Genomic DNA, 14498 nt, shown 5'->3' on the forward strand with positions numbered 1-14498 from the left:
AAATGAATAACGTAAAAATTTATGTGAATTATCATAAATTATCAATCTAACTGAATATATTGCTCATTACTAAATAATAACGTAAAATTGTAAATAAATATAGTTTTCTGTGATAATAATGTAAATCTATGATAGTAACTACACGTTCAGCATTTGGCTTTGGTCGTATCAAGTATCCTCACGTGCGACTTATAAAGAACCAATTCCCACCTAAACACACCATATAAATTCAAGATCGAAGAGCCATTCTGCAAGCTATAAAGAAAAACAGTAGAATGAATGATCTTCCTCCCTATATTTATATACAGTTGCACTTCATTCAGACATTCATATCTCATCGCAGCTCACTATTTCACTGTGATTTTTTTTACTCAGCTGCTCACGGTAGTTTAAGAATTTTTTTACATTTCAATGGTGTAGCAGATGGTATATCTTTACACCGGCACTTTTAGCGGATGAGAATAATATACAGGGGATTTACTTTGGATTAACACAAAAAAGTACAAAATCAATGATGAAAAAAAAAAAAGAAGAAATGAGGACGATGACGAAAGAATCAAGTAACAAGAGACAAAAATAAAATAGTGATTTGGTTCTTATATGCCTACGCATGCTGAGGCCTCTTTCACTTATGTAAGCTTCGAGAAAATTTTAAAAAATTACCCAATTTATCTGTAATGTTTCACTTTTATATAAATTTTTAACATATTCATAAAATTGTCATGATTTTTACGGATAGCTAAAAATTAAAAACTCAAATAATATATAAAATCGAAAATCATAAAAAAATTTTTACAGATTTTTGTTAACGTAAGAAAAATTTGTAAATTAATTAGAATCGCAGTAATTTAATATTTCGATCATATGGCCTGCATTGAAACTGCGAGTTTAACCAGTCGACACAGAGCCAATTTTGGATTCTTGAGATGAATCAGTAAAAAGTACTGCAATTAATGAGAATTCACGGCTCACAAATAGTGCCAAGTATACCAAGTGATTGAATCAGTGGCACTCTAGGCACTATTTGTGCAGTGAATTATCACTGATAAAAGAATTTTTCACTGATACATTTTAAAAGAGTGTTTCTGACTTGATTTCAAACCTATCAAGATCGACGTCATTTTTTGAAAACGTAATAATTATATGTCTTTTTTGGGAACATAATAATCACATCGTTCTACTCTCTAAACCTGAAATAGTGAATTATCACTAATTCACAGTGTATATTCACTATTTGCCACAGCTAAAAGTCGACCACTTGGAATTAGTGCATATACACTCATTTACCCAGTGATTTTAAAAACTAATGTTTTAACTATACTGTGTAAAAAGTAAAATTTTCACTATTCATACATAAAATTCACTTTTTTCCAGTGAATTAGTTGATCACTGGGAAAAACAGTGAAAATTTAACTATTTCAAGTTTAGAGAGTAACCAAGTAAGTTGGCAGTTGCATTCGTACATGCACTGGTCATCAATCGGCTAATTTTGATTGATTTCAAACATTCAAACAATACTCTTTTACACCGAATCAGTGAAAAGTACTGCAAATCAGTGAATATTGACTATGAATCAGTCCCAAGTATATCACTGATTGAATTAGTGGCATACTTGGAACTGTTTGTATTTTTCTGACACCCTTGGTTTAAGAGTGCACCCTCATCTAAAATCGCTGTTACATCCCTTGCTACACAATATACTATATTATAACGTCTGCTTGTTAATGTGTTTTTCAATGACAATTATGCAATTAATATTTGAATCTTGAAATTTCTTACTCTGTCAACAATCGCGAGTGGATTCGGAGTGAATACGGATTTTATTTCAATCCGATACGGAGTTTTAGTGTTAAAAGAAACTCCTCTGGAGTGAATTTAATTCCAAAGGAATTAAATACATAAATAAAAAATCATTCACTCTGAATTTAATCCGCTTTTAATCCTTAAATTTTTTACAGTCGAAAGTTATTTATTAATTAAAAATCGAAGTAAATTCGTCAAAGAATCAAAGTGCAATAATTAAATCTGCAATTTTATGGAACTGTAATAAATAAACGCAATAAATTTACAGCTTAGGGCCGTTTTATCCATCAAAAGGACCCGTTATGAGCTGAGGTACGCAGAACTCGTTCAGTCATGCTGTGTTTGTATCACCAAACGAATTGGTGATTTTTTTAAAAGATTATTATAAAAATTTTACATACATTTTTATATGCCCTTTTGGCTTTAGGAAACTTTTTGAAGTCAAAAGGGCGTATAATTTTTTTTTCATTGCCAATCGTTTCGTAGATTTATTTTATAGCTAAAATTTTTTTTTTCAATTTTCCGCTTTAGAATAAGTCTACAATATGATTTGCAATTAAAAAAAAAATTATACGCCTATGTAATTTTAAACTTAGTGACTAAAAATATGTCTTTTAGGAATTAGCGACGCACTAATGATCACTTGCAAAGAAAAATTAAGATGTACCTGAAGATCGGAACGTTTTTCACTTAACGAAAATGAAAAAAATTATGTAATTTCACTGCTTGAAAGTAACTTGAGGGTCAATTGTGGCCGGTTGCAATTTACAGTTTACATACTAGCTCTTATACGAAACATTTCCAAAATCTAGATCCAGTAGATTCTTTACTTTTAATTTTGTTTATTTATTTTCACTCCCCGAAAACGTTCCAATCCTCAGATACATAAATTAAGGGCGTTACAAATTAATGGAGATATATCTTAGTTGATGATAATTTCTTTGTAAGATACTTTGACTCTCGACTCTCTTTCATCCCCTGTTAATTCAAAAAGAAAAAAGGTATTTCTAAAAAGTGGACGCAAGTAGTGACTGCTTGTAGTCCTGTCGTGGTTCCGTGCTAGCGAAACTTTGTTATTCTAGGCAAGTTTTACCGGGGATTTGAACGCTAAGTCCACTCCATGATCCTTTTCGCGCGGCAACTACGTGCTCATACTTCGACAAAACATAGCTCGTCGCGTATAGTCCGAAATCCTTGAGACGCGGATGATGGGAAATACGTGTTTGTGCTTGTTAAACGAGACTTCGCGATCACGTCATTTGTCAAATATTTTCCATAGTTACACAACATATTTATATAACTATCGCTAAAAAGCCTCAATAATATAAAATAGTTCAAGTATCAATTAATTTCTATCCTCATAATAATTATAATAGAGTGTCAATTACACTTCTGCAGGATTACAGAAATACACTTCTGTTTTAATAAACGTGATATTCAAATCTAAATGCTTTAATAAATAGTATATCAGTGTGCTATATCTTCACTTTCTGACTCACCTAATATGAAAGAAAATGTTGTCAGAGATGATTATTTAATAATATTTATTTATGTGACTTGACATTATCAAAAAAAAAAAAAAATATATGTGCTTGAAGTCGGGTAATTAAAAAATTTATTCACTTCTTACTGCATGTATGTTATATAGAAATTTTTCGCTGATACGATAAGCAATAATTCGCATATGCAATGGCAAGCAGCGATGAGTCATCATGAGAACCAGTCTCAGCTGCTCATATCTCGAGCCGTTTTCCCTTTCTCTCAGTTAAAGAATAAGAAAAAAAAAATAGTGATTTCTCATCTTTCTTTCTGCGTTCGCCTGGACATAAAATGACACTTGGACTCCATGATAGTAACTGTATAAAATTGATCGGCTGGTAAAGATCGAGAGAAAAGTTGTCTAACACGGAACCGAGAAAAATTCCCAATTTAAGAGACTTGGTATCGTGTCAACTTAACGAAAATATACGTTGCCCCGTTGGACGTGCGGACTTTTCTCGAGGATCTTAGAAGCTTGGTAACAGGACTGGCGCTGGTTAGAAATAAGGAGGTATTCAGGAAGAGTATAGAGGTGAGAACAAAGAGAGAATAAGAAGACGTTGCTATTCTTGTTCTTTGTCTTAACTTGTGGTATATTAATGCGAAGAACATGCTACATGTAAGAGACGCCACTCGACCGACGAGTAAGAGATCATGAGGGAGGAGGATACTCAAGTAGAATACTAACGAGTCTGTGTCCCCAAATCTGCCGAAGAAAACCTCGTTTAACCACACCTTTGCATTTTAACGGCTTCTGAAAGAAAAGAACTCGAGGAAGTGTTATGCAACTCTTTTTATAAAAAAAGAAAAAAAATGTTGGAAAATCAAAAAGTGCACACCTCAATCGCTCATTTTAGTTTTTAACATTACTTTTATTTTATGCTAGTTTATTTTTTTTTTAATTATGAATTTTTATTTAACTTATAAATCATCAATTTGATTTTTTTAAATATCCCGCCTTTTTGTCTTAAGGCTAGTGTTGCTGCCTTAATTACATTTGAACTGAAAAGAGTTGAATAGTGATTAACGATAGGGCTCATGTAGTCACCAAACTAACGCTAATAAAAAAAAATCATGTCCATGAGCTGTTTTATTAGTGAGTTATTATAATCACAAGTAATCAGTTGATTAATTGATATCAGGGATCTCTTCTGCTAAATTGTTTATTTTAAAAATAACATATTAAGGAATCAACTTTATGTTGTATTATAGTTATTCCTTAATAAATTCTCTATGTGATGATCTGATGATATAAGTTCCAACCCGTTTTAATGTACTCTCTTAAATTTGAAATAGTGCAAAAAGTTACTATTCACTGTTTACTAATGAAAAGTATGTCACTAATTCAAATTGGTATACTTTTCATTGGCAACAAGATTTTTACTAATTCGTTTTTAATAGTAGTGTAAAAAGTGTAGAGATGGTTAAAAGTGCACTCATGAGTGAAATACCCGAAAAAATCGAGCGCCAATAAAGCTTACGCGCTTGAGGTGTGCAAAAAAAATAATAATAACAAACTCTATCGGTCTATTTAAAAACTTCGATTTACTACTAATAATATTCAATTATCATTATCATTACGCTTAAACAGCATTGCAAATAATGAATTACTTTTGGTAAAACAGTACTATACAGGATCACAAATTTAAAAAAAAATTACGGATTAATTTTTAACTTCCCGCTAAGAAAATTGGCAATTTTCAAAAATTTGAGAAGTTATTGGTTTCGGTTTGAATTTCGAAAATCGAATTTTTATCAAATCTTGACGTTTTGAGGTTCTAGGAAGCTATTCTGACATTTTAAGATAATGTCCGAGTGTATGTGTGTACGTACGTACGTATGTATAAATACCTGTATCTTTTGAACGGATGAACCGATTTTGAACTTTAAGGTGTCATTCGACGCGGCTTGTTAATATCTAGAAGCCGTGAAAAATTGAGCTTGATCGGTAGGGCTCGTTCAGAGATATTCCAAAAATAAAATTTTTTCAAAAATGTTTTTTTTTTTATAATTTGTTATGTGCTCAATGGATTGATTCTAAAATCAACTGGGCTCTAAAACTTTATAAGCTGCGTCGAATGTCACATCAACCATCAAAATCGGTTTATTCGTTCAAGAGAAACTGTTGTCGAAAGAATTAAAAAAAATTTTTTTTTTAGTATTTTCGAAATTTCTCAAAAACGACTCGATAAATCAATTTCAAAATCTAATCAGCTTTAGAACTCAATAAAAAGCGTCGATTGTCACTTTAACCGTCACAACGATTTTCTGGAAGTTTCCTTTGCAGGAAGTTTTAGGGCTGGCCCGCAGGGTCAACTGATAGACCGATTTTTTTTACTTATTATCCTACTAATTTAAATTACCCATAAAAAAAAATTAATACTGCATTATTTTAAAAATATTATTGTTGCAACCCTCCCATTAAAAAATTATTTTTAAAAATGCTAAAGATAAAATGAGACAAAAATTTTATGAAGATAAATAATCAGATAATTTAAGATTCAAGTTGACAAGTATAAATTTAACAAAGTCTATCATTTATTGAGATTAACAATCTAATTATAATACTTCACATTATACGATAATTTGTCTACGAAAATTTATCTGCCAATATTTCATTTCTGATTAAAAGAGAATGAAGTTAATGATAGAGTATAAATAAAATAAAACAATTTTTATTTCAATAAATTATCGTATTGACGAAATTATATACGAAATATAATAGTTAATTATTGATAAATTGATATTCAGGTTATCGGCATCAATAATTGTAGTCTACTGTAATAAAAAATCTATTCAACTTTTGAAAATATCAATATTGACGCAGTTTTATCATAGAATGTAGGGTACACAGAAAGAAAAGGTTTTTTTGACGCAAGAAAAATTTTAATTTTAATTCATAATGTTCAAAATTCATAAGGGTAAATAAAATTTTTCTTTGGATGAGTAAAAATTTTTTGAGTCAAAATCCTTTTTTTCTGTGTAGAGCTACCATTTGTGGTCATTTTAGGGCCAGTTTTTGACACTCAAAAAATTTAAATGAAATATGTTGTAAAAAATGCAATGACATAATTCATTGCACACCTCGAACGCGAAGCGGAGAGGTAGTGCTCCACTGTCGCCAAATGTCAAAGCAGAGTTTTTATAATATTTTAATTGCATAGTAGAACAAAGAAAACTTTTTTATCTTTATTGTTACTTGTAATACAGAATTAAAGCTCCGTAAATAGCGCAGTGGCGGCAAACGGTACTTATACCCTATAAGTAAATTAAATTGCACAGCATAGATAATTACAATATATTCTTTGTTTGGTTCAATTGAATTTCTAAAATTGAGTTCAGCTGAATAAATTGAGTTATTGTTTTAGATGAGTAAAAGATTAAAAATAAAACGATAAAAAAATACATATTTAAATCGATGAACTATTGTTTTGTTGCCAAACTTTTCGTAATTAACCTGCTTTTTTATTTATTCAAAACACTCACCCCGAAAAACTTGATCTGTTTTCAGACTAATTGATTTTTTAGTGAAATCGTTTATCTATTTCTGTACTTTTTATAAATTTTGTATTGTTTTAGTCTGCTCTGTAAAAAAATTATTTTATCTCTAGAAAACAAAACAAGACTAAATTTGGAACTTTGGAAAATTTAATTGTAATTATCGGAGAAGTCAAATTTAAACTAAAACTCCTACTTGTAATAATTCTATTTAAGTAAGATATTTATGGAAATTGTTATCATTGAAGCTTAGTGGATAAGAGACTTGCCTAGCAGCCATGAAGGACCAGGTTCAAGACCCAGCGAATGCGAAAGAAATTATTTCCATCGGTCTGCTCGATTTCTCTGTCCAAATTTACCTCCATATGTTACCATCACGCACATGTCTACCGATACAATTTTTTTTTTTTTTTTCAATTTACTTTTAATAAGTACAGGCACTTCATTATTTAGCTACAGTCTTGGCACAATACTGGCACTCGATATTGGGCCAATACTTAGATAATGTCTTGGCCCATTACTAAGACTCGATATTGAGCCTAGATAGTGCCAAGCTTGGCAGATAGTTATTATTCCCATACTCAAAGAAGCTTGGGCCTAGCTTAACTTTTAGCTTGCCCTAGAATTAGTAAGTACTGAGTCAAGCCTGGGCCCATTTTCATTTCTTACAAGGCAAGCGCAGCATAAAAATTCAAATGAGATTCCAGAGTACGTTTGCTTACAGCCTAAATTTGAAGTTGAAATTGAGGTTCAATTTTTCGACCCGTGAAAAACGCTATAGGGTAAAAGTACCATTTGTGACGACTGTTCCATTTTTGGACATTGCATACTTCATTTTAGTTAGGAGGACATGCCATCTATTCTCTTTCTCACACACATGTGAACAAACGAAAAGGTCCTTGTTGCACTTACACTAGGAAATCGAAATTTCAAATGAACCGTTCTTAGGTATAAACTGAAATTTCCGAACGGGAAGTATTTCATTCGATGAATAATAAGTTTACGCATCGAATGAAATATTTCATTTAATGATTTGGGTCTTTCTCTAAAATAAAATTGCCATTGTACTAATGTGATAAAAGTATCCTTGTACACATTTTAAAAATGAATTTTATCATTGCGTAATTTATAAATTATTGTATTTAAAATTTTTAAGTGTCCAAAACTGGCCCCAAACGGCACCTCTACCCTACTTCTGAATAAAAATGAAATCAAAATCTATTATTTTTATAAAGTATTCAGCTTATTTTCGACTATTTGAATCATACAGATTCTGAGATAAAAGAAAATTTCTACTTTTTCCGTCGTCTTTATAACGCGCGTCAAGTTATGTACTGGATGTACTGAGCTTACTTCATAATAGCCCCGGGTGTTATGAATGGTAAGTCACAGCAGACATAAAACATTGCAAAAAAGAGCAAACTCAATGAGTCAACTTTTTTTTTGTCTTATAAATAAAGTCATATTTTCTTTTAAATTATCCATTTCGAACGATTAATTTATGACATTAAAAATGGAAAATATTATCACGAGATATTAAGTTCAACTACTGTAAATTAGACAAATGAAAGAGTATTTATGTTCAAAGTGTTTTTTAAAAAGTAAACAAAGAAAGATATCTCCTTATGTATATGTATGAATACATACCGTGACATCACCAGTTATACTTAGCGAGTAATGTAAATTAGAAAAGTGTTGAGCGATTATAAGTTGCGTCACAACCTAGCCGTCACAATAGTGAATTATTATCGATCACATCATTGAATATCAATAAGCGCAAATGCCTTTAGAATCTATATTTACTCTATCGAATTAAATTTTCTCAATAACTTCTCAACAAACAACTTAGACTACTGTCATATTTATTTTCATTAACGAGAAAATAAAAAAATATCTGTCTCCAATAGTGCCCTTTTACTTTATTTTCAACTTATCTTATGATTGCGTGGGAGAAATAGCGAAAAGTCGCCGGCGGACATGAGACCGACAGGTTTGAGGAAAAAATGAAAAAAAGAAATATAAGAAGAGGGGATAAATAACCGTTGAAAGAGTTACTATATGAGCTGCTCGCAACTCGTCAAGTGTTCAGGAAGAGGACACTCAAGCAAGCTCACCCTCTCAATCCTCTCCTACACAACACTCGACATCGCGCGTCTGCGAGTGAAAGAGAAAAACAGAAGCAGCTTACCATGAACTGCTCTAATAGTCCATTGTCTAAGACCGCAGCGACAAAACCTCATCTCACAAACCAACTCATTCTATCCTGCGTTAAGTCTAATTCTCTTCGTCTCTCCTTTCTTATCCTTTTTAACTCTCTCCACATCCTCATAAATCTCACTGACATTTTTTAGTCGAGTTCTACTCTAATTTTATCAAATAAATCGGATTGCTTAAAAATCGTTCATTTTTTTTTTTTTTTTTATCAATACACAGTTAGAAATTTTGTTTATTTGGGTTAAAAAATTATTTGGTTGAATTTTTTGTGTTGATTTTCAACACAGAAATCTGTTAATTGAACACAAACCGTTTGTGTTATTTTACTTTAACTGATTTTTTATGTTAAATGATTAGAAAATCTGGAATGTAACATCTCTGGTGTTATTCGAAAATTAACACAAAATTTGTGCTGTTTAGCTAAACATTCCCGCGCGTTTCTTCATTACTATAACCAAGCAAAGCATTGCAGCAGCATTGTCTGCAAGGAAACTTGGATTATAAGTGATTTACAATTAAATATAATCATAGATAACTTTCATATTTTTATGATCAGGTTCAATAATTTTTTTATTCACATTTTACGAGAGCATAATTTATAGCTCCGTTTTTTAGAAAAACCACAGAAAATCGAACTAGGTGTTTGCTAAATTGGCATAAGTTATAAGTTAATAAGTTATATATATTAAGGGTAGATCAGTATACTTGAATTGATCAGGTCATGTGCTTATATTTATTAGTTAATTTTAACACGAAAAGTCTGTTAAATTTACAAAAATTTTCAGTCCAAAATAACAGATTTTGTGTTCAGTTATTTAACATAAAATTTGTGTTAAACATCAACACAAACTTAATGTGTTGAATTAACTCAAAAATTTGTGTAGGCCCTTTGCAACTCACGATTTGTGTTAAATGTAACACAAAATTTCTATCTGTGTATTATTATTATTATTATTATTATAAATATATAGAGTTACATATTATAGGTATACAAGTGAGCTGACGACAAGACACCAGTATTCGCTCACATGTCACTCATTCTCTATATGTTTACTCACTATCGCTATGATGTCATTAAAATAAAAGTAACAGTAAAAGTCGGTTTGAAATGCTCAGCTCAAAAAATTAAAAGTACAGTAGTTAGAATAGATGATGAATACAGCAGTTGCTAAATAAATATTATATGCACGTACATTTTACGAGCTTTGAAATTTTTTGTATATTTTGTTCCGATGCGAGAAAACATATCGTATACAATATCATACATGTATATTCATCTATATTTGTATAATTTTATTATAGCTTTAAACGGTTGAAAAAAAAACGATGCTAATGGCTGTGAACTTAAAAAAAAAGAAGAAAATTTTACATTTTATTCATTTTTACCACTTGACACTTTCGCGACCTCCGGCAATTGACGCTAATTGTCTCGCGTCATTCCACGTTCAACTTATACAAATAAGAGGTTAATATTCATGAGAGTTTTGGAAGTCTTACATTTAATAATCAGTTTATAAATAATATTTTAATACTACGAATTTAAATTAATCGTTCAAATCATTATGAAACAACAAACATGATATTTAATTATATCAAGAAATACGGACGGTGAAATATACATCTATAGACCACGTTGGTTTCAAATTCCCAATTATAACTGAAATTTTCGTAAACTTTACCACAAATATCTGCTTGTTCGATCGCTATGTAATCATCGTTAGCTATCATACGATAATGGGCTCGGAAGAGGAGAGTTCATGCGAGCTAATGCGATAATATGAGGGGTATCTACGCCACGGAAAAAAATTTATCTCGAGTTTATTCTAAGAATCATTGTTATTAATTTCTCCCAATTTTTTGACACTTTAGAGATATAATGCATAATAATAATGACAATGGTAATATTTTGTTTATTATTGATTCAATTTTCTTTGTTGCACAAATAGTAGTTCAATGTGATGCAATTATTTTTTATTCCGAAATTGTATGTATGTTTATATCATAGCATTATCCATGATCCCTTGAACAATTAAACTTATCTATAGTGTTTCAATCTTTGTGCCACTTGTTTCTGCAAATGAAACCATAATTACTTTGTTGAATGAATATTTTTTATTTCGATGTTCCCCTTCGTTATTTTATAACATATTAATAATTTTAATTATTTATTTTAGTAACTTGATAACGAGTAATACGCTGTAAAAAGAGGGGTGTTAAAATGGACTCAATTTAACACCGCGTGGTTTTAAAATAAAATAACACTCGTGTACGCGGTGTAATTTGGCGGTGTTAAATCGGTGTAAAAAAAATTTCACGTATAGAAATTAGAAAAAAAAATGTATTACATCGAAAAAAATAGAAAAATTTAATGAATATTATCCGGAGGGATTTTCAATATTGCCGTGTACTCATTTAAATAATTATTTATGTTATACGCAATTTATTTAAAAATTACATAATTTTACGCCCACCATTTAAATCATTAATAATTTAATTAATTAATAAAAAAACCCTGTGTTAACTGTAATGATCGAGTAAGTAAACATATTTTTACACGGTTAAGAATTGGTCACACCAATATGACACACAATCATCTCATGACACGAGCACCCGCCAATAATGGCCCCAAATTTGAATCAACACTAACAATCCAACATCTTCTAGTAGAATGTCCTAGCATCTTAGACAGGACCACCAAGCTACCAACGGAAATAACAGAATGTTTAAATGACAAAAACAATTTAATTACAGTTCTAAACCTGCTAAGAAACTTATAATTGCTCAATAAGATCTAATTCTCATACTATGTAAACTGTACCATATGTATATTACTGAAGTCGCTTATGACTATTTCTGTTTATGCGACTTTGAAATAAATGAAATAAAATATTTACACCAGTGGCGGTGTTAAAATTTAACACCGAAAATTTAAACACCTACACCGCCTGAACTTACCCCGTTTTTTTTACTGTGTATATTTATTTAATGATTTGTAGTATATAAAATAAATATACAACTTTAGCACGTGAGTAATTAAATTCATATTTTTTTGTATAGTGAATACAGCTTTGTATTTATATCGCTAGACTATGGTGTTCATATATTACGATCCACATTAGTGCTTTTAACACTCGCCCTAATTCGACACAGCACTTTCTCTAAAATAAACAAAAATTATATATGAGTCAAACAATCTTTCTTCTGCCGTAAAGAAAAGAAGAAAATATTGCGTAAACAGCGGGTATATGAATTGCTGCAAAATATAGCTTATACACATATAAAATATCGATTTTTACATCATATCGGATCGCGTCATTTAAGCATCTTGTAACCTTATAATAAAAATACATAATATCTCTGTTCCTTATTCATGTGTCTTATTTTTGTCCTCTTTTTTGACTCTCTCCCTCGACTTTCGACCGCACTCCCGAGGTCACCTCTGATTACACACCAAAAAAGGGGACAAAATGTTATATTTAAAAATAAATAATTAAATTTCAAATAAATCGTTATTATATTTTTTTACAAGTTCGATAAAATTTCTTTTTTTTTCATTCATCCAATATTTGTATAAAACAAGCACAATTATATTGTTTAAAACAAACTAATAAATTATATCATATTTTTTTATATAATTGAATTTGATATTAGAATATAGTCAAAAACTAAAAAATTCATATATTTTTATATTCTCAGAAATTTTTTCACGAATAAATAATCAATTCCGCAGATGTAATGTATACTGATGTAGTTGAGATCCACTGTTTGGCAGATAACTTATCGTTCGACATCCATTACTTCTAAAAAAGTTATTTATGTATGTATTTTTAACATATAGTGAAAATGAAAATTAATCTGAATCAATAAAAAAAAAATTTCAATTTTATACCTGACTGATATATAAATTAATACAGGAAAATGGTCATAAAATAAAGTTAATATTTATCACATAAAAATAATTTTTTTTTATTTTTTGACAAATTCATAGGATAGAAAGAACGTTGATCTTTTACAAGAATCTATTCTTATCGCAGTCACAAACAGGTGTGAGCGTAGAATTTTTTTCTTGATAATGTCACCCACTGAGAAAAGTAGACCGAAAATCCTTGTACTTTATCAAAGGTGACTCATATATATAGTTGAACTATTATGTTATTATTTTATTTTATAAAATAGTCAAATCAATATTTTATGATATAATAAATACACTGTAAAAGAAACCGGGGTAAGCCCGGGCGGTGTAATAACACCCACAGCCGGTATAAATATTCTTTACCGGTGTTGAAAATATTTTACTTTATGAATATTTTTACTTACTCGATCACTACAGATATCACAGAATTTTTATTAATTAATTAAATTATTGGTGATTGAAATGGTGGCCGTAAAATTGTATAATTTTTAAATAAATTGCGTATAACATTAATAATTATTTAAATAAGTACATAGCAAAATTGAAATTTCCTCTGGATAATATTCATTAACTTTTTATATTTTTTTCGATGTAATACATTTTTTTTTCTAATTTCTATACGTGGAATTTTTTTTACACTGATTTAACACCGCTAAAGTACAAAATAGGGCAATGAGGCTTGTATTAGGTGTAAATAAATATACAAGTATTATTAGTATGTTAAAAGCACTAGGCTGGCTGAATATTAGACAAAGATTGACGTATAATTGTTGTATATTTATTAGACTGATTCAAAAAAATCGACTACATTTTCGGATAAAGTTGATGGTTGCGTCAGAAAATTTAAAAAATGTGAAAATTTATCGTCAATCTAACTTTAACTTCGAATTACTTTGGAAGAAATAAAAATATCGAAAAATTATAAGAGACCTTTTTTGTAGAGCGTCAAATTTTCCATAAGAGTATGTATTGAACATGCAAAAGTATTGGTCCCACCATGAGCTACAAAATTCCAAAGCTTAAAAAATAAATTTTCCCATGTTATTTAAACGGGAAGTAGAAAATTGCGATGCGGCAGTTGTTAATATTAATATTAAGAGCTCAAACTTTCACAGTATTTTTTTTTCGTCATTTCCAACAATATTTTCGATATAATGAAGAAAAAAAAATTTAGTCGATTTTTTTTAATCAGTCTAATATTTATACATAAAGTTATACTAAATAAAGCGCCTCATTACATCTATGAACTAATAACGAAAACTTAAAACTGTCGAAATTATAATACAAGAAATCGATCTTTTTTAAATATTAAACACACTAGAACACGCTCAGCAGATAAATGTTTAGTGTGTAGAGGTTTTGAAATGTATAATAAGCTTCCGGAAAACATAAAAAATGAAGATAGACTTCCATACTTTAAAAGACAATTGAAAGAATATATAAAAGAATCTATTTAAATGAAATTTTTTTTTATATTGCATTTGGGAAAAATGTAATTCTAATTTTAATGTAACTGTAAATTTTATGTGTT

General features: G+C 29.9%; 1 protein-coding gene across 21 annotated transcripts in view; it reads right to left on the minus strand.

The window, feature by feature from the left end:
• LOC130671971 (basement membrane-specific heparan sulfate proteoglycan core protein) overlaps positions 1-14498 on the minus strand; it is a 133510-nt gene that overhangs the window by 101382 nt on the left and 17630 nt on the right. The window lies entirely within an intron of this gene.

The sequence above is a fragment of the Microplitis mediator genome, chromosome 7 (assembly GCF_029852145.1).
Source record: "Microplitis mediator isolate UGA2020A chromosome 7, iyMicMedi2.1, whole genome shotgun sequence".
Classification (NCBI taxonomy): Eukaryota; Metazoa; Arthropoda; class Insecta; order Hymenoptera; family Braconidae; genus Microplitis; species Microplitis mediator.